Source organism: Phalacrocorax carbo, chromosome 9 (genome assembly GCF_963921805.1).
Source record: "Phalacrocorax carbo chromosome 9, bPhaCar2.1, whole genome shotgun sequence".
Lineage (NCBI taxonomy): Eukaryota > Metazoa > Chordata > Aves > Suliformes > Phalacrocoracidae > Phalacrocorax > Phalacrocorax carbo.
In genome coordinates, this window is record NC_087521.1 from 9,923,017 (window position 1) to 9,941,433 (window position 18,417).

The window sequence follows — 18,417 nt, forward strand, 5'->3', positions numbered from 1 at the left end:
ACATTCAGCCCTTTCCGAGACCAAAGTATGTAGATGAGCCAATGGCACGATTTTCTCCAAAATCGTCTGTGGTGCCAGCCTGGTGAGGTGGGGCTCAAGCTGTACAAAGTAGAGGGAAGATGGTGAAGGTGGTGTACAAGGGCACCCGAGTCCATCTGCAGGTTTCTGTACCTATTCATCTCGAGTGAACTAAGTTTGCCAGGGTTACTTAAAGCTCAAAATCCTGCAGGTATGAAGTTAGGCAAAATAGATCTGAGTTCAACTTCTGAAAAGGACTAAGAAAACTCCATCCAGCCTCAGGGTAAATCTGTTTTTTCCAGTTAGATTGCAGCACCATCTACAGGCCTTTCCTGATTTAAAACTCGCACCAGGCAGGTTGTTCCACGATTTGTATATAAATATTTTGTGGCTGCAGCGGCATGTCTAGTGCAGTGACAGACTGCACAGTCCAGCTTAGTGTAAACAGCGCAAAATGCCTTTAGACTGGACTGAGAAAATAGTTTGGTAACAGATGACAGACAGGTTTGTTTCTTCACAAGAAGTGGGAAAATTGTGGGTGCTCTTGGTTCTAAAACACAGTGTTAGGGGGTCCACCTATTCAGTTTTGTTTTAAATATTCAACTAAAACTGCATTTCTGTTATGCAGTTCTGTTTAGTACAGTTGAACCAGAACTGCAAGAGAGAACAGTAAAAATGCAGATACTAGATTTCAGCTAAGAATGGAACAATAGTTTTTTACTGCTGTAGTATAGGCTTAAAATACTCCTGTTCATGTTGGACCACATAAGCAGGGCAGTAAGAACAGTTGATCCATGAGGATTCATTATACTTATCCTTAGCTGTTTGACAAAGATATGAGAACTCTCTACAACACAAAAGCCAGGTCATCTCTCTCTGGAGACTGTTATTTGCTGAATTACTTGCCAGACTAAAAGAAGCCTAATTGCTCCTATGCATTTAGAAGAACCTGGAATAAGCACTGGTTCAGTGTGAAGGCGGCTGTGGTGAAGCAACCTACAGCATAGCAATTAATTGTATTAAAACAGCATCCTTGCATACAAAATTTACCTGCTGTAACAAAGCAACTTTGTCTTCTTCTGAAGCATCAAACCACAAACACAACGTAGGTTGGCCATTCCTGACACCAAACCCAGTCACTGAAAATCCAGAATCAAGCTCCAAACAAATAAGAGTTAGATGGGCTTCAAAAACTCCAGAGATTTAAAAAAAAAAGTATTTGGGAAAACTTAACCTGCCTCCTGATGCCTGATGTTTTGGCTCTTAGGAAGTGAAATGTTATTTCAAGATGTTCTCTGTACTTAGGAGAGAGACAGCTCCCCTCCCCTTCTTTTTTTTTTTTTTTTTAACAAAAGTTGAGGTTCAAACAATCACATGATGAGAGCCTGAAGCTTTAAGACAGAATATCAAATATCACAAGGCTTGTGATAACATCACAAGAGCTGGCAGCACTGTGTGAATCAGCACACAAAGTCTACTGGAAATTTTCTTTATTTGAATCTCTGCCATGAAAATAATTTAGCTCTATACAATATCTATGTAATGCAGCGACCGCATACATAAATGCCTTTCAAATAAGACACTCTCCCTTTCTTTCCAAAATGGAGAAAGGCTAAGTGGACAGGGGGATATGCATGTGTCACAGTTACCATCTACGTGAGGATTTTGTTGTCTTAAATGCTGTCATTTTAAATGCCAAACACCCTATGGAATTAAAAGCCATAAAGTTGCTGTCTTACTGATGTGTAACTGTACCGAGTGCACACCGACCGCTTCGGATTAATTGCACGTATAAAAACAGATTTCTTTTTAAAAAGTCTGCGTGCAGAGAAGAATCATTAATTTCACTTGAAGTGATTCCCAAACAGGATATGGAGCCTCTAACAGCCCTTTGGTTTGTGCCAATTGTTTTGTGCAGGTGTTTAATCCAAGTGCTCAGTCGCACGTAGGGAACATTATTCTGCAAGCACCGGGTGGAGTGGGAGCTGCATGGTGGTGTCACATAGCTGCAAGGGGTTGATTCCTCAAAATCAGCAGAAACCTTGGGAAGCTGCTAATTCTTGTAAAAAAGAGCCTGGATTTTATGGAGCAAAACAGAGCAGAAAACACTGAAGTACACGAGAACGAAATCCCTTCTGCAAAAGCCTCTTTTATTATACTAGTGAAGCACTAAAACCTGCCATAAACAAGCTGATTGCTCATTTCAGCCTCTCTCTGTGTCTGCAGCCAGGAAAAGCAGCAGCAGCCGCAGACTGAGTTGAGCTGCTGGGATAGGAAACATCTCCTGAAGGTCAACACTCCTTGTATTTTTAGGTTTCGTTAGCACTTCCTCATTCACACAGACTTGAAAACAACATATACATAAAAGCTGAGCTGCAATTTTTGTAAGTACAATAACTTCCACCTTTTGCTCTGCTTTGTAATGCAGCAGTTTGATACGAGGCTGCAGAAAGATTGGATGGCTCTGAGGTGAAGGAACGGGAGAGTTCCCAAGGTGTTGCAAAGGGCTTTTGAACCTACCATGTATAATTGTGAGGAGTTGGAAGAAAAAAGAGGCTCCCTTAAAAGCCAATATGGCATGTGTGAAACAGACTGTGTGCCCACCTCCGACTTCCAGGAAAGCAGCTGTGCTGCCGGAACCAGGGTGAGTCAGTGGCAGTGTCTTGGGAGGAGGAAGAGGAGAAAAAGGAGGAGAAGGAGGCAGGGAGGTGGTACCCCACAGCCTTGCACAATCAAAATATGTTTCCAAAGGGACAGTAACTGCAGAGCTCTGTGTGGGGCTGTCTGCAGAGGCTGAGTCACTATCTCAGATCTCTCCTGACTTTTTGTCCCAATCTTTTTATACAAGGCCATCTGCCATAGCTTTTCCTGCTCTAGGTGACTCACACAAGACCCTAAAGTGGCTCCCATGGGACAGGTCTGAAATTCATTCCAGGAAGGGGCAGTGTAGTAGTTCTAGATAAGTGGAATCAGGACCTCAAGAAAAAAAAAAAAAAGTAGAAAACTATTGAACGGGTGTAAAGGCTACAGAGGATGCTGTTGATTGAAACCCAGGAGGTCAGCCCTGAAAGGTGGGATGCAGCCTCAGGAGAATCTGCACTCAGTCTGCCTTGATCCAGACTTAGCAGCAGCTTTTACTCAATCCTATTCAAAAATCTGCGTTGCATTAAATATTGACAAGACAGAGAAGCCAACGTACTGAAGCACAGAAACTAACATGTGGCAACTATGTGACTCACAGTGCCCAGCATGCCCGGGATGCACAACCACAGAGAAACCCAATTAGTACCTCCCAGCCTACCTTCGAAATGCCACGCCAGCCAGCACCGGCTCAGCACCCACCGCAACTGCCACCTCCCCGCCCTGCACTAACACCACTGAGCCTTTCTACAACACATAAACTGGGAAATAATTTCTTCTGCTGAATGGAGAGGTTGGTGCCACAGGCAGAGGCCATGGCTGGAAGGGAGCACGCAAGCTCAGCCTGGGTTTCACCAGTGAAATGTAGCTGGCATAAAGCAAGTGCATTCACTAATAAATTATTCCAAGATAATTAAGAGTCTGAGGGAGATGCTTGCAACAGCTTAATGCTTACTGTCAAGGGAAGGTAGTACCAAGCTCAACACTGCCTCACCAACTCACAAAAGGAAACAAGACAAAGATAGAGGGGAGGGAAACATCAAGGAAGAAGATACAGCATCTGTGAGCTGTTAATTACAAAGGTGCACATGTTGGAGTAACAAGGATGTTAACAGGGTTTTATTAGGAAACAAGAACCATTTTCAGTAGCTTCATAAAAGAGCCAGAGCCCAGTGGTCCCAACACTGGGCTGGTGCAAATGGCATTTTGCTAAAGCCCATGTGGATCTGATGTTGGCACTCGGCACTTTCTGCATCACACAGCTGGTAAAACTGGCCGCACGGTGTGTGGGGAGCTGCAGGGGTCCATGACATTTCATACACTCAATGGTTGCATGTCTGGTCTTTGACATATATTTGCATGTTTCGAGCCATAAAGAGTGTTTGTTTTCTGGTCCGAATACTGGCTGTAAGTGTAAAACTCAGATTGCTGAGGTGCTGGGGAGTCACAGCCCCATGCCCATGAAGAGCAGCAGCTAGCATACACAGCCTCTGTGGGGAATACACCCATGTGAGATTAGTAGCTTACCCACGTATAACAGGAATACATAAACGGCAAAGAATCTGATATCAATCTTTCAATCTTACTCTGCTTTTTTGTCTTTCTTTTATTTTTTTTGTTTTACTATGCTCAAGGCAACATAATTCAAATGCTTCTATGCAGTCATTATGCACACAGCCAAGCTGAGCTCCCACTTATTAAGGAATATTTAGCACCCTTACTCTGAAGCTCTCAGATCAACACAGTCCATGTTCTTAATCTCACATTGCTCTCGCTAACAACGTGGGTTACCGTAATGTTGGCCCTGATCCTCAAAGGAAAGAGTATATTAGAGCAGAAACCTCTCGAAATGAAATCTTGTGTAATGAAGGAGTGTTTACAGTGAAACGTTCATATGTTTCCATCGAATCAGTGCCTTGCAATGTGATTTCTGAAAGCCTCTGTAATTATACAAGCACCACAAAGTGGGGCTGGGTGGAGGGCAGGTTGTTTAACATTTATTGCTACCACATAACACACTGTAACTCAGCAAGCAAAAAGGGCATGAGGGGTAGCAGTATTTCTCAAAATACACACAGCACAATTAAGAATCACAGGCTCAAAACATTTCTAAGTGCTTTCAGTATATGTTATCCTTATTACAAATTGCATGCAGATCAAGAGGAAGTCTTATACCTGTAGATACCCATAAACCATAAGGGACAAATCTTTCCAGCGGATGGTAAGAGAATGAAACAGCCAGATTAATGAAGAGGGAGCACATGAAAGAAAACTTAAGCATGGTAAGGAGAAAGCACGTGGGCTATGAAAGTGCTGCCTCTGTGGAACAAGGCATTTTAGCCTACCTCACACCAGGTGATAGGCAAATCAAAGCAATCTTCTTGTCACCAGTGGTATCAAAAGTCTGGAGTCCTCACAGCACTGTAAGTGCTCTGCATCTGCAAATCCTCTGCACGTGATGATCCTACAGCAGAGAAAGTAAGTTATCTGTGTTAGGAAGGGTTGCAGGATTAAGTCCTCAAGACAGGAGTTCAAGCAAAAGAGGGCAGAATGACTTGCATGCACAGGTGCTTCCCATTGTGTGAAGAAATGCAGTTAAGATATTTGCTTTTGGCTTGTACTCTGAGTTAAAGCTAAGTGTGACTAAAACGAGCTTCACTTCTTGCAGATCTAACAACAATCCTGACACCCAGCAGCAGCTCACTCCACTACAAAAATAGTAAAACTTTGTATTTAAAATACCCTTTCAGGATGTTCTCAGCTTCCTTTACATAGACAAATCTTCACCATGATGAACACTCCAATCCTAACGCAATTCCAGTTCATCCAGCAACAGCCATATACACAGACACACTGACTGAGGAAAGGCTCAGAGCAGGATTGCAGGGGGACTGAGAACGCCCTGATCTATGGTGCACTAAAGTCAACGGCAGTGTCTGAAAATGCATATAGACTAAAAGGAGTTTCTCTTAAGTGTTTTATTAAGTGTAAGTTGTGAAAATGAGAATTTAGAAGTTTGTCACATCCTACTCCATCCTGTTTTTTCTCTTCCTTTGCTGGAAGCCCTGCTATTCACTTTTCAAGCTTCTTATAAGGTATTGGTGTATGCGAAGTGTTACCTGTTGATTCAGGTGATTCTTGAGCAGATGCTGTTTGCCAGTGTGGGGACCATACTTACAGCCCAGAGGTCTATTGTTGCTTAAGCATCCTGCACCCCTTAGCCACTGGGCAGCACCATGCAAGGCTGGGGACAGGGCCAATCCTAGCAGTGTCTTTCCTGTGTAACCAGAGTTGATCATCCACCACCTTTAGCAGTATTCCACACTAGTTATTCTCTCCTGAACAAGAAGATCCATAAAAAGCCATCGGTGTTTGGCTCTTGGTCTTAACTGATTTTCAGAGGCTGTGCAGGGGGTAGTAAGTCAGCTACTACGCAAGCCAGAAAACGAAGCATCTCCTCCGCATCAGCCAGCGTCTCAAAAACACACCCATCAGCTAGGCCAGCTTCTGCCAAGATCATCTTCCATCACAATCACTTTTTCAGGATAGAGTAGGTGCAGCCCCTGAATCCAGTATATTCAACAGTAGAGCCTGAAATCTACATTCAAAATTGGAGCTCGTTACATCTAGACGCTGTACAGATACATCAGAGACAGGTCCTAACGCGGGGTATTCAATGTCTGAACAAATAAGGCAGATAAAAGCTGGGAGGGAAAGAGGCAGTGCAACTCCCCCATGATCACAAAATAAAGGAAGAACCAGGAGCAGAAGTGCTGTAGCCTACACTGACTGCTGTGCTGTTCAAGGACCTTTTATTTTCTGTTCATTAATTGTTAATTATTTCTGAATGCTGGAGAAAGCAAAAAGCTAAAGACAAACAAGCCCCCATAGAGTTAGAAAACATCCCTGCTATAAGGCAGACTCAAATTGGTTGAGTTTACAGCCAAAAGAGTTCCCAGGAGAGGGAGCAGAGCTTACTGCTACAAGAAAAGGGTCAGTTGGTTTCCGAAGCAACCAGTTGGTTGGTTTCTGAAGCCCATGGAGATATGAACAGAGGAAGTAAACCTTGAGATAGAAACTTGGAGAAAATTGCACCATGGAAGCTGTGCATGCGTGAGCAGGCTGCATCTTTCAGAGGACAGGAATGTGCACTAGTAGGCTGCCATGCGCAAGCATGAGATGACTGAGACAAAACTGTCCCACAGTAAACTTGACTCCTTTAGGTAGGGCTGCCCCTGGTCCTGCACATTCTGTCACAGCTTCAGAGCTTTTTAAAATCAGGGCAGCCGGGTTGCTCTAACCCTGTATCCCTGTAAACTAATCACGAGGCTTAAAACTGTCTCACGTGCCACTGAAACCCCACTTTTCTGTACTGGTGGACTCTGTGCACTTTGGTTGACAGCATTCAAAAAGATTTGAAGACTGTATGAACTGTGGGCGTGTACATAATATCTAAGCTACTCTGGCTCAACGTAGATGCTGTAGATGCATATCCAATTTTCACAATAAACTCACCTCAGACACCAACTCCAGAAAATATCATCCATTTTGAGTTTTTATATCACATGAGGTCACAGGTCAATAAAAATTAAAAAATAAGACATCTGCATATAATTTTATAGCGATGACACAAAACTTGTGATTTCCAAAAAAGAATAATTTTCTTTTTATTTTCTGTAGACTGAACTTGAGGGGCAATCATTTCTGTAGAAAGAAATACCTTTCAGTTAAAGCCTTCATAAAGATTTTTAAACCTGATAAAGGCCAAGGTTTAATTTTTCTGTCTGTGCAACACCTGTGTCTATGCACGTATGCAGAGATATTCTCTGTGGCTTTGCCCAGCATTTATCCTACCTTTTTTTCCCTCTCAACAAAACTCTCAGGTAAATTTCCAACATATATCCATATCTATTTTAAAATAAAGTTGTTTTTAAAAAGCACTTGTAGGAACTAATGACCAAGTACAAGAGTTCTGAGCAGCAGTTTTCTTTGACAGGGTTAACACTAACATTGGGTCAAGCAGCAGAACCCAGCTTTACAGCCGCGTGCAGCATTTATTACAACAGTGCATAAATAAGTAATCTGAAACTGTCTGCTTTTAATTCTTGACTGAGCTCTGCCCTTTACACTGTGAATTTCATTATGAATGATGGGGACAGATAGCCACTCCTTATCCGTGTGACCCGTGACCTGTTCAGCACAGCAGCAGAGGAAGTGTGCAGGCAGACACGAACACCACCGACAGCAGCAGGTCCCCAGGCAGGCAGGACTCTGATGGGACAGAGGCTGGCAGCCACTGGCTCCTTGACCACTGTCTCTGCTCCTGGGGATGGGTAGTTAGGAACTTCTTCACAGAGAAGCTGCATTAGTCTCACTGTGCTTGACAACCGTCAATTGATCTACCCCTCCAAAAGAGTGTCTATCATTTTTTGAACCCATTTAAACTTTTGGTCTCCATGCAGGTTAAAAAAAAATGTATGTATATATATCTCCAAAATACAATTAGGAACTGTGCAAAACAAGTCTATTTCCTGCCTGAAAAGCTCACAGGTTACACAAACAAAGCTACAGCACTGCTGAGCACTTTCCTCTCCCATGGGCTTCAAACAGCTCCATGAATCATAGAATCATTCAGGTTGGAAAAGACCTCTAAGATCATCAAGTCCAACCGTCAAGCCAAACTACCATGTCTCCTAAACCATGCCTGAAGTGCCACGTCTACACATCTTTTAAATACCTCCAGGGATGGCGACTCCACCACCTCTCTGGGCAGCCTGTTCCAATGCCTGACCACTCTTTCAGTAAAGAAGTTTTTCCTAATATCCAACCTAAACTTCCGCTGGCACAGCCCGAGGCCATTTCCTCTCATTCTATCACTAGTGACTTGGGAGAAGAGACCGACACCCTACAACCACTACAACCTCCTTTCAGGCAGTTGTAGAGACTGATAAGGTCAGCCCTCAACCTCCTTTCCTCCAGACTAAACAACACCAGCTCCCTCAACCTCTCCTCATAAGACTTGCTCTCCAGACACTTCATCAACTTCGTTGCTCTTCTCTGGACACGCTTCAGCACCTCAATGTCCTTCTTGTAGTGAGGGGCCCAAAACTGCACACAGTATTCAAGGTGCGGCCTCACCAGTGCCGAGTACAGGGGCACAATCACTTCCCTGCTCTTCCTGGCCACACTATTCCTGATACAAGCCAGGGTGCTGTTGGCCTTCTTGGCCACCTGGGCACACTGCTGGCTGATATTCAGCCAGCTGTCAACCAGCACCTCCGGTCCTTCTCCATCAGGCAGCTCTCCAGCCACTCTTCCCCAGGCCTGTAGCATTGCATGGGGTTGTTGTGACCCAAGTGCAGGACCTGGCACTGAGCCTTATTAAACCTCATACAATTGGCCTTGGCCCATTGATCCAGCCTCTCCAGGTTCCTCTGCAGAGCCTTCCTACCCTCGAGGAAATCAACACTCCTGCCCAATTTGGTGTCATCTCCAAACTTACTGAGGGTGCATCCAGATTATTGACAAAGATATTAAGCAAGACTGGCCCCAAAACTGAGCCCTAGGGAACACCACTTGTGACCAGTCACCAACAGGATTTAGCTCCGCTCACCACAACTCTCTGGGCTCGGCCATCCAGCCAGTTTTTTACGCAGTGAAGAGTACACCCATCCAAGCCATGAGCAGTCAGCTTCTCTAGGAGGATGCTGTGGGAGACAGTATCAAAGACTTAACTAAAGTCCAAGTAGATAACACCCACAGCCTTTCCTTCATCCACTAGATGGGTCACTTGGTCATAGAAGGATATCAGGCTGGTCAGGCAGGACCTGAGCTCTTAGCAACTATTGAAAAGTAAGCCCAATATAAATCCACAACCTGAATTACACAAACATTTCTTTCTCATTCATGTTTTCATCTCTACAGAAATGTTGACTTTTATAATGATATTTTAGATGTATTGGAAAAGTGTGTAACCCATTACATAGCCATAAATATAACTATGAAATTACATGGGTTTTCTGATCTTTAAAAGAATTAGCAGGGATATGAATATCCCAGCTTGCAAAATCAATTTACGTGTTCAACTTAAATGTTTATCAGTCAAAACTTTTTAATTTCCAGTTCAAATCATTATCATAAGTGCTGCTGTGATCTTCCTGCAACAAATCTAACTCAAGTAACAAAAATAAGAGAAAAAGCTAAAAAAGGAAATCAGAAAGTGAAGCCTCTGTGATGAGAACATTAAAATATAGTTTAAATTTGAAACAGAGGCAGTGGCATTTATGCCAATACAGAGTCTGTATTACTCATTGCTTTTCCCCAGCTGGGTAGCTATGCCAAGCATTATATTCTGCTGGGTTTCAGCTATGCTTCTGTTGGACTTTGCCCCACAGATACAACATACAAAGCCACAACAGAAGGAGTCATATACATTGTGCTCCTATACCATTCATTCAGTTGCAGAGCCATAACAATTGCTGTGTCACCACTAGTTCTCTCTTTTCTGGACAGCTTTCTTTATGTTATGGCTGAGACTGTACTTATTTCTTTTTAGTGACTTGGTAAGGTAGATAATACTTCACACAGGTGTCTTGCTCACACACATGCAGGAAAAGTACAAGGTGTTTTGAAAACACCACCACAGTTTCACAGAGCACGGATGACTGACGTGCAATTCATGGCCACGGTAAGGTGCAGGCAATCAAAGCGGTGATGGAGAGCTTCCACTAGCTAAAACATGGCCCAAATAAAATTCAGAAAGGTTTAACATACTCACTGCAGATGACGAGGATCCTGAATAATTGCTCCAGGGAATGTGTGTAGTATACAACCATTCCAATGTACTAAGTCAGAGAGGTGATTTGGTTTGAATTAATGTCTCCCTACTACCACTCCTGCATTGATCATGCTGCCAGACCGAAGATAAAATGTCTGTCAACAGTCTCAGAGAGCCAGGGAGAGATCAGTAGCTGCTGGCCACTGGCAGGTTGGGAGGTTTCCTTCTCCAGTGATGCCCTGGTAGGAACAAGAATGTGAAGAGTGGCAAGTAGGTTGTTTGCAGGCAACACACAGTTAATCTGTCTACCTCTAAACATACACAGTCCAGGACTGCAGTTAATTTACAGGTCAAACTCTCATCTCCAGATCCCTTTAGTTCCCTCTGCAATGCTTACTAACAGGTCTTAGTGGTTCAGCTACGTAGTAAGTCTCGCTACTGTGAGAAAACTGGCACCAGAAACTAACCTCACTGTTAGAACAATGCATTTCTTGTTCATCTTTGCATTTCTTTTACATGGAAAAAGCATAAGATTAGAGAAAAGCACATGGTAGAATTACTTCTCGTGCCTGTCTTAATTTTAATTTGAATAAAAATTATTAACCATGATGTGTAGATGGAGATACAAAGAAATAGAATGGGTAGAAATAATATCTGAAGTCCATCAGTAATTTGATTCAGCTTGTAATTTAATTGTGGTCATCAGTGGCTCATTTTAGAGTTTCTGGTCTGTTTTGCAAAACTGAAAAATTATCATCATTGGAATCAACCCTGATGGACTTAGTACTAGGACACAATATTTTGGAAGGGGATTCATGTGAGTTGGGCAGCTTTCCATGGATCAGCTATAACGTAGGGCACAAAAGACCCTGATCTGTCTTTAGCATAATATTCTCCAGTCATACCTTTTACAGTTCATTTGTAAATTTTGAGTGGAAGGCAAGAGTCTTTAATTTATTCCATCAGGCACCTGATAAATGTCTCACAGAGCTACAATTTGCCTTCATTTTGTCCTACTCATTACCTTCTGCCCTGTAGTTTTGTTTGAGGGTTTTTTTTCATTTGGGGGGGAAGGTCATGGATATTTTTTTAAGATACAGTCACTACTGCTGCAAATTCAGTATGCCTGTAGAGGGAGGCTAACCTAAATCCTCTTCCCCTGCCATTTTTCTAGGTTACAGGAATGTGTGATGTATTCTTAGTTCAAAGGACCCAGATGGCATTTACAGACTTTCCAAAGGTGCTCAATGTTGATCTGGCAGTGTTTCCTTTAAAAGTGAACTTTCACTTGCCATCAGTGTGGAGAGGGTATACTAGCACCACGCACTTTTGAACCCACCTTTAGCACACTAAATGGAAAATTACTTCTTTAAGGATCATCCTTCCACTTTCTTTTATACCATCTTACCCACTCTTATTCTTCTGCTTATCTGTGGTCATCACATGGATCTCATATCTTCAGAAATGGGTCCCTTTTCTCAACCCTAGTCCCTGTTATTTGACCTAATGCAAAATCCAAGTGGTTTCCATTAATTTCCTTTTCCTTACCTTCACTACATTTTCTTCTTCTCAATGAGCTTCACAAAATAACATTCCTAGCCTTGCCGTATAAAGTGTATTCCCTCTGAAGCCACACTGGTAACTTTTATCAGAGCACACTTCCCATATATTCTGTGATCTCAGCTCTTAAAATCTCCAGGAACTTGCCTGCAACTGAAGTCAAATTTACTAGCCTATTATGTCCTATTACTGTAGTGTTTCTTTCATAGACTAAGATAATGTTAGTTTCCTTTATGTTCATTTACACCCTTCCGCCTCCCTACAGAACTATTAAATATTGTCATTCATTCAGTATTCTCCTACAGTGGCAAAACCCAGCATGCTCCTATCCCTCCTGCTTGCCAAAGACAAGCCAGCAACCAACTCACCTGAGATCACAGATGCTAAAATTTACAGATGTGGCTTTTTTTTGTGATCCCCCAAAATAACACAGATCTCTCATAGGTTTTCTCAGGATTCTGTTTGAACTAAATAATAGCTTTCTAGAAATATACACTCTAGGTTTAAAGAATTTCCAGTGATGGAAATCCGCTACAACCTATATATGGATTTGATGTGAATTTGGCTAACTTCAGTTTTGTCTTGCAGACTGTGAGCAAGTCAACCCTAAACTTTCCTTCAGCATAGCTAACCAGATGCTTGCACATGTGGCTCATTTATGACCCTATTTATCTTGTTACAGCCTTTTTGGGTGGCAGACCTGGGCAGGGGACAGGCGCTCCATCGCAGTGGGGTCTGGCAGAGGGGCAGTGCCACCAGCCTGCTCCTCCCCTGCCTTCTGTGGTGCGAGTACTGGGCTGTGCCACAGCATCGCTTTAGGAGCTGAGGTTATAGAGTATTCATCGCTGTTCCTGAGGCTTTGCTGGCAATCTGAGCCAACATAAGGTGAATCCATTAAATCAACAGCCGAACCTTCTTTCTGGTTTGTTTTTTTTTAACCTTCCACTCCAGGTTTACACAGCCCAGTAAAACCTCCATTCTTAGCAGCAAGAAGCTACCTTTTCAATAACAGGCTGTTTCAGCAACTGTGAATACTAATACTATGATGTTAATAGTAATTTCTGGTGACTATTACCCTGATTCCCCCTTGCTCTCGTCAGTGTAAGCTTTTACCATTTACACAAACGGTGCAGGATAAGACCATCTCGCGCACAACACTACTCCAGCATTGCCATACACCAACTTGTGTGGCAGTCCTGTTTAAATCAGTGGCATGCAGTTCCAAAGCTCAGGAATACGTAAGATATATCTTGGCATTTTTATCCAGAGTTTATATAAACGTCCAAGGTCTGTATAATTAGGTTTAAAACATCCCATATTATATGGGACTGGGGGCAAGGGAGGCAGGTTTTCTTCATGCAGCAGTGAGGATGGCATAACTGCTGAGTAAGATACCTTTTCTACAACATTTATCTGCAAAGGGGAAATTGAAGTGTTTCTACTCCCCATGGCAGAAGGAGAGTGCAGGGACCCCTCTCTGGCCAGCCAGATGTTCAGAGGTGAACTCCAGTGAACGGAGAAACTGGACAACAGATAATTTACAAAGTTCTGGCTTTAAAACACACTTTTCAGGAGGATAAGGGAAGTGCAAAGTAGACATCAGTACCTAACCTGTCCTCTCATGCTCTGTAAGGCATAAGAAAAAGAATCACACTTGCAGGAAAGCAACGCAGCTGGTGCAGCCATTAAAAAAATGCTTTCTCTGGGTGCCTTGCTCCCACCAGTCAGCCCTCGGCCTTTCCCAACAGGGTCTGCAGCCCACCTGTGATGGTGTAGCTGCTGGCGCTGCTGCTGGGGTGGCAGATGCTGCTTGCCAGGACAAGGACCCCGCAGTTACTCCCATTTCACAATTCTTGGCCACAAACCCTTCTCCTGGGTCAGGCCTTTGAACAAATTGGCTGTTACTGCCTTGCCTAGGAAACACAAAGTCCCCCGGGGCCTGTTGCACCACAATGCTCTCAGGGAAACCCTGAGGAATTTTTCATTTGTCCTATATTCAGATTTTTTCATAAGCAGGCCAGCCTGTGAAGGCCTTCTGGCAATCTCTCACCCATGCATTTCTTTGGAGTCAATCTTATGCTAAAGCAGCAAGTAGCTCATTAACCACAAGGAGTTAGGTGGCCTTGCAGATGCCACTTCCCAGGACATCTGAGGACAGAGACACCAGGGCACCTCCAGGGCTGCCAGCAGCTCTGAGGTACCTTTGCACAGGCAGTACCAAGGGGGCTGGCCTGGGCTTAGGAGGACGCAGGTACAGGCTTCCCTGACTCGCAGGATCTGGCCGAACAATAATCTGGCAGAGTTTAAGCCATGAAACGTTTCCAAACTCAAAAACTGGCCTGCCATTCCTGAGTCCGTCTTGAAACTCTGGGGCTTTTCCAGACCAAAAAAAAAAAAACAACAAGTTGAAATAAAGCCAAGCCCTCACAGCCTAAACCACAGGCAATATCTCAATCCCTCACTGCTTATGTTAACCCTAGCAAATCTAGGCGATAATCTCCCCATATCCAAGTGAGCATGAAGCAATATTAAATTAACCATTAGCTTCAATTTATGACAAACCCTTTATTGAACTTTAATACTTTATGCAAAGGGAGAGATGTTTGCATGTGGGCTTTTTGTGCACGTGCCTTTTGGGTTTTTAATTAGAGGCTGTTTTCGCAAAGTCACATGCCTAGTAGGAAGCCTGGCTTTTACCCATCTTTTTCCCAAAACACAACCAACGTAACAGGCCTCGTGCAATCAACTGCAATGGATCTGATCCTTAAAAACAACATTTGAGAAAGCAGGTGTCTTCCGGCAAGCCTCACGCTCCGCAGATGGGCGAGACGATTAAGTACCATAGGAAGTGCCGTCTCGCACTGCAGAAACCATACCGACAGATTGGTAATGGTGCTACTCTCATGAGAAAAGCGAGGTCATTATTAAATGGATAGAAACTGTTGATTGCAAAAGACGCTCATACAAACGTAAACCCTTCTTTACTGCCACATTAAATTTATCAAAATGCAAAGAACTGTCAGTAAGAGGGTGTTCAGTCTTCCCCCACCACCACAAGGCCATTTAAAGCAGCTACGTTCATCATTGGTGTGTTAATCCAAAACTATACATTCAAAAATTGATCAAAATACTCATCCTCCTCGAGTCCTTTGCACTCCCAGTGGAATCCCTTTCATTCCTGTACAAGGTGAAGTTACTGATTGCATGAGGCGCTAGGAGCAATGCCTATGTAGGATACTTAACACCTTTCCTTATAAAGGAGAGAGAGAGAAATCTTTCTTCCTGAATAAATTTGCATGCAGCTATTACTCGCAGTAGCCCTATGACATTTGGTTTGAAGAAAAATGCCTTTACTTTCTCTCATAAAATTTCACTGGCGCTTTGCTTGGCTAGCAGCTGAAAAGGGAAACCTTCTCTCTTCTCTGGCTTCCATTTTTCTGAAGAATAGCAGCTCTACAAGAAAATGTGTAAACAGAGAAGCAAGCACCCCAATTTTTGCTGGAAATCCAATAAGCTGCCGCAGCACCTGGAAAGCAGTATGGAGACAAAGAGGCTGACTCTGCTACCCTGCTACAAGGTCTGCGCTGCTTACACCCCGCCCAGAGCCAGCAGAAGCCCTTCCAGAAATACAGGAAAACCAAAAAAAAAAGACTGCTCTAATCTTCCCTCACTCCGCTGAACATCACCAAGACCCAACACATAACCTTTACAGTCCTATCCATCACTGAGATAACAGGATCTCCTGCTATCATTAATTTTTCAGTCCAAGTGGTAGTAGTCTCTGCTGAAATGCTTAAGGAGATGGATGAAAGTCCTATAGGTGACAGGGAAAAGGCAATTCATAGCATCATATAGTACTCAGTTTAATCTTTTGTTGTTTTTTTTTTTAAAGAAACCCAGAAAGTTCTGCTTCTAAACCAATGCTTTGATTTTTAAAGTGATGCTATTTTTAAAGCAATGTTTGCAGATTCCAGGATTATGAAATACCAGTTCCTCTGGAAATGCATCCCTACTTCCACAAGGGCACACATAGGGGACATAGTCTTGGACTAGCACTTCTTTAAAGGAACCTGCCTCAGTCAATGTACAGACTGAAAAATGAAAATCAGAGCAGCAACTAAATCCCTCTTTGACAAATGCTGGATGGTTTGCGAATCTAAAATTAGCAAAGACATATAATTTCTTCAATTAACAACAACAAAAAAAAAGCCAGCAGTTTTCTACAAAGGAAATAAATTTTATTTATGTTTAAAAATATTTTGCCCAAAAAGAGATGAACAGGTAAAGACAGACTGACCTTGAAGCGTTACACCATTATCTTCTGTGATATCCAGCAGAAAAAAAAAAAACCACCACAAATTATTTTATAGGCACCTGGCTCATTATGTCTTACAAATTAAATCCTCATCTATCTATATGCACCAAACAGTACCTATTCATCGCCTTCACTTAAAAACACATTGCCCTTCTTTCTAGCCTTGTTAATTTCCAGATGCTAATTAAATTTATACTCATAAATGTATCTGTTTAACATGCATGACTAGATCATCCCTCAATATCCATTATCTGTTGTACATTCCAACATGTTTACCTACTGCTTTTGTTTTGCTTTGCGTTTTTTTGATCCATTTCCATCAGTTTAAAAGAGGGAGCTTATGAATTTAAGGTTCCCATTTTGATGCTAGGTGGCTGGATTCTCAGGCTCAGTGCTTTTGTAAACACCTTTGTCTCAACCTACTGTGAGGCAGAGGTATTTTCAGATTATAACATCAGACTCTGCGAGAGCAGAATGGGAAAAAAATACACTGACAAGCAGCATTTGGGGCTCTTTTTTGGGCCTTTTGGTGAAGGCAGAGAATCTTTTTCTCCCCAGCCCTGCCCTGCCCACCACAAATCCTGGATGTGCACGGTTTTCTGGATGCCCTGCTCTGCTCAGTGTGACTGGCACAGCCCAAACTGAGCCTCATCAGGGACAGACTGGGACTGCCCTGAGGGAAAACCGCATCTGAGTTCTGGTCTGACTCCTCTTGCAGGTTTGCAGCCTCCAGCCAGGAGAACGAGCTTGTGGCACTGCCAAACTCTGTTGACTTAAAACGTCCCCTTGACAGGTGAGTAGAGGACTCTCCTTTGACTTCTGTATCCAACTGCAGCACAGAGGCTCAGAGATGAGTCTCAAAAGGAGAAAACCTGAATGGTCCCTAAACCCTACCCCTGCTTTTCTCCTACACACTGCAACAGTGTTTGCCTTTCCCTGCCCAGACTTGCAGCACTGGGCGGCAGCAGCCTAGCCATTGCTGTCTCTCCCTGCTACTATCTCCTGGATTTCCCCAGCCACCTTGGGGCTTTTAGGGGAGGGGCAATGAAAGACAGATATTTCCTTGTCTTTGTTTCCGAGCATGTACCAACTCCTCAGTCCCTGGTTCTCTCCACAATCTCCATTTTTTGGTGTTTTGCACTTTTTTTGGCATCAACTAATGCTATTAACTTTGGTCTGCAACTTAGTGATTGGGACTTGTTCTCATGAAGGATACTTGTCCCATGAAAAATCCTGAGATTTCCACAATAATTTCTATTTCAAAACAGGGTTAAAAATCTGTTTTTTAGCAGTGCAGAGCATTTTGAAAGAATCTGCAAATTTTGTTCCTCTTCTCTCTCCCTTACTAAAATCTCTAATTTTGTTATACTGCATTAAATCAGCCAGGGAGGGCTTCAACCCAGTTTGACATGTCACAGCCCAGGCTACATATCAACATACTGCTACCTCATCTCAGTGAAATTAAAAATTAGGTCTGTCTTAGACTCCTAGGTATCTCACTCCGGGCTGTCCCTTCTCCCTCTCACACTCTGTCCCCTGGCACACCCACAAAAACCTGTGGCAATGACTTCCAGCACAGCTCTTGCAATTGCAGAGCTCTATGTAGCGTGGGAAATGCACCTGGCCACAGAGCCTAGATTTAGCACAGCAGTGGGGCACAATGCCCACAAATTTCCACTAGCAGAGGTCATTGCAGCTGCTCGGTGGGACACAGATGAATGCTGATTCGATCCCAAAGCTACCTCATTTGATTGGCATTAAGCGTATTTTGAATTAGATCAGTTCAATGCAAAACAGAACCTACCCTCCATTTTCTCTACAAAAACATGACTGTGCAAAGCCTGCATTTTTCTATTGAGAAAATATAAGTGAAAATTCCCAGTAAGGAACTGGCAGACTTGAAAGTGTGATGCTTACTTAGGCAAAACTCCAAGTTGGTCTTAACAATACCAATGCATATCCCAAAACTACCAAAATATACCACTGTTCACAAACTTAATGAAAAAGATTCCTTAAAAAACCCCCACAACTCTTCTAAGGAGGATCACTTGACTGATTTATTTAGCTTTTAAGTGTTACAGAAGTGACCTAGTAGGAAGAAAAGAAC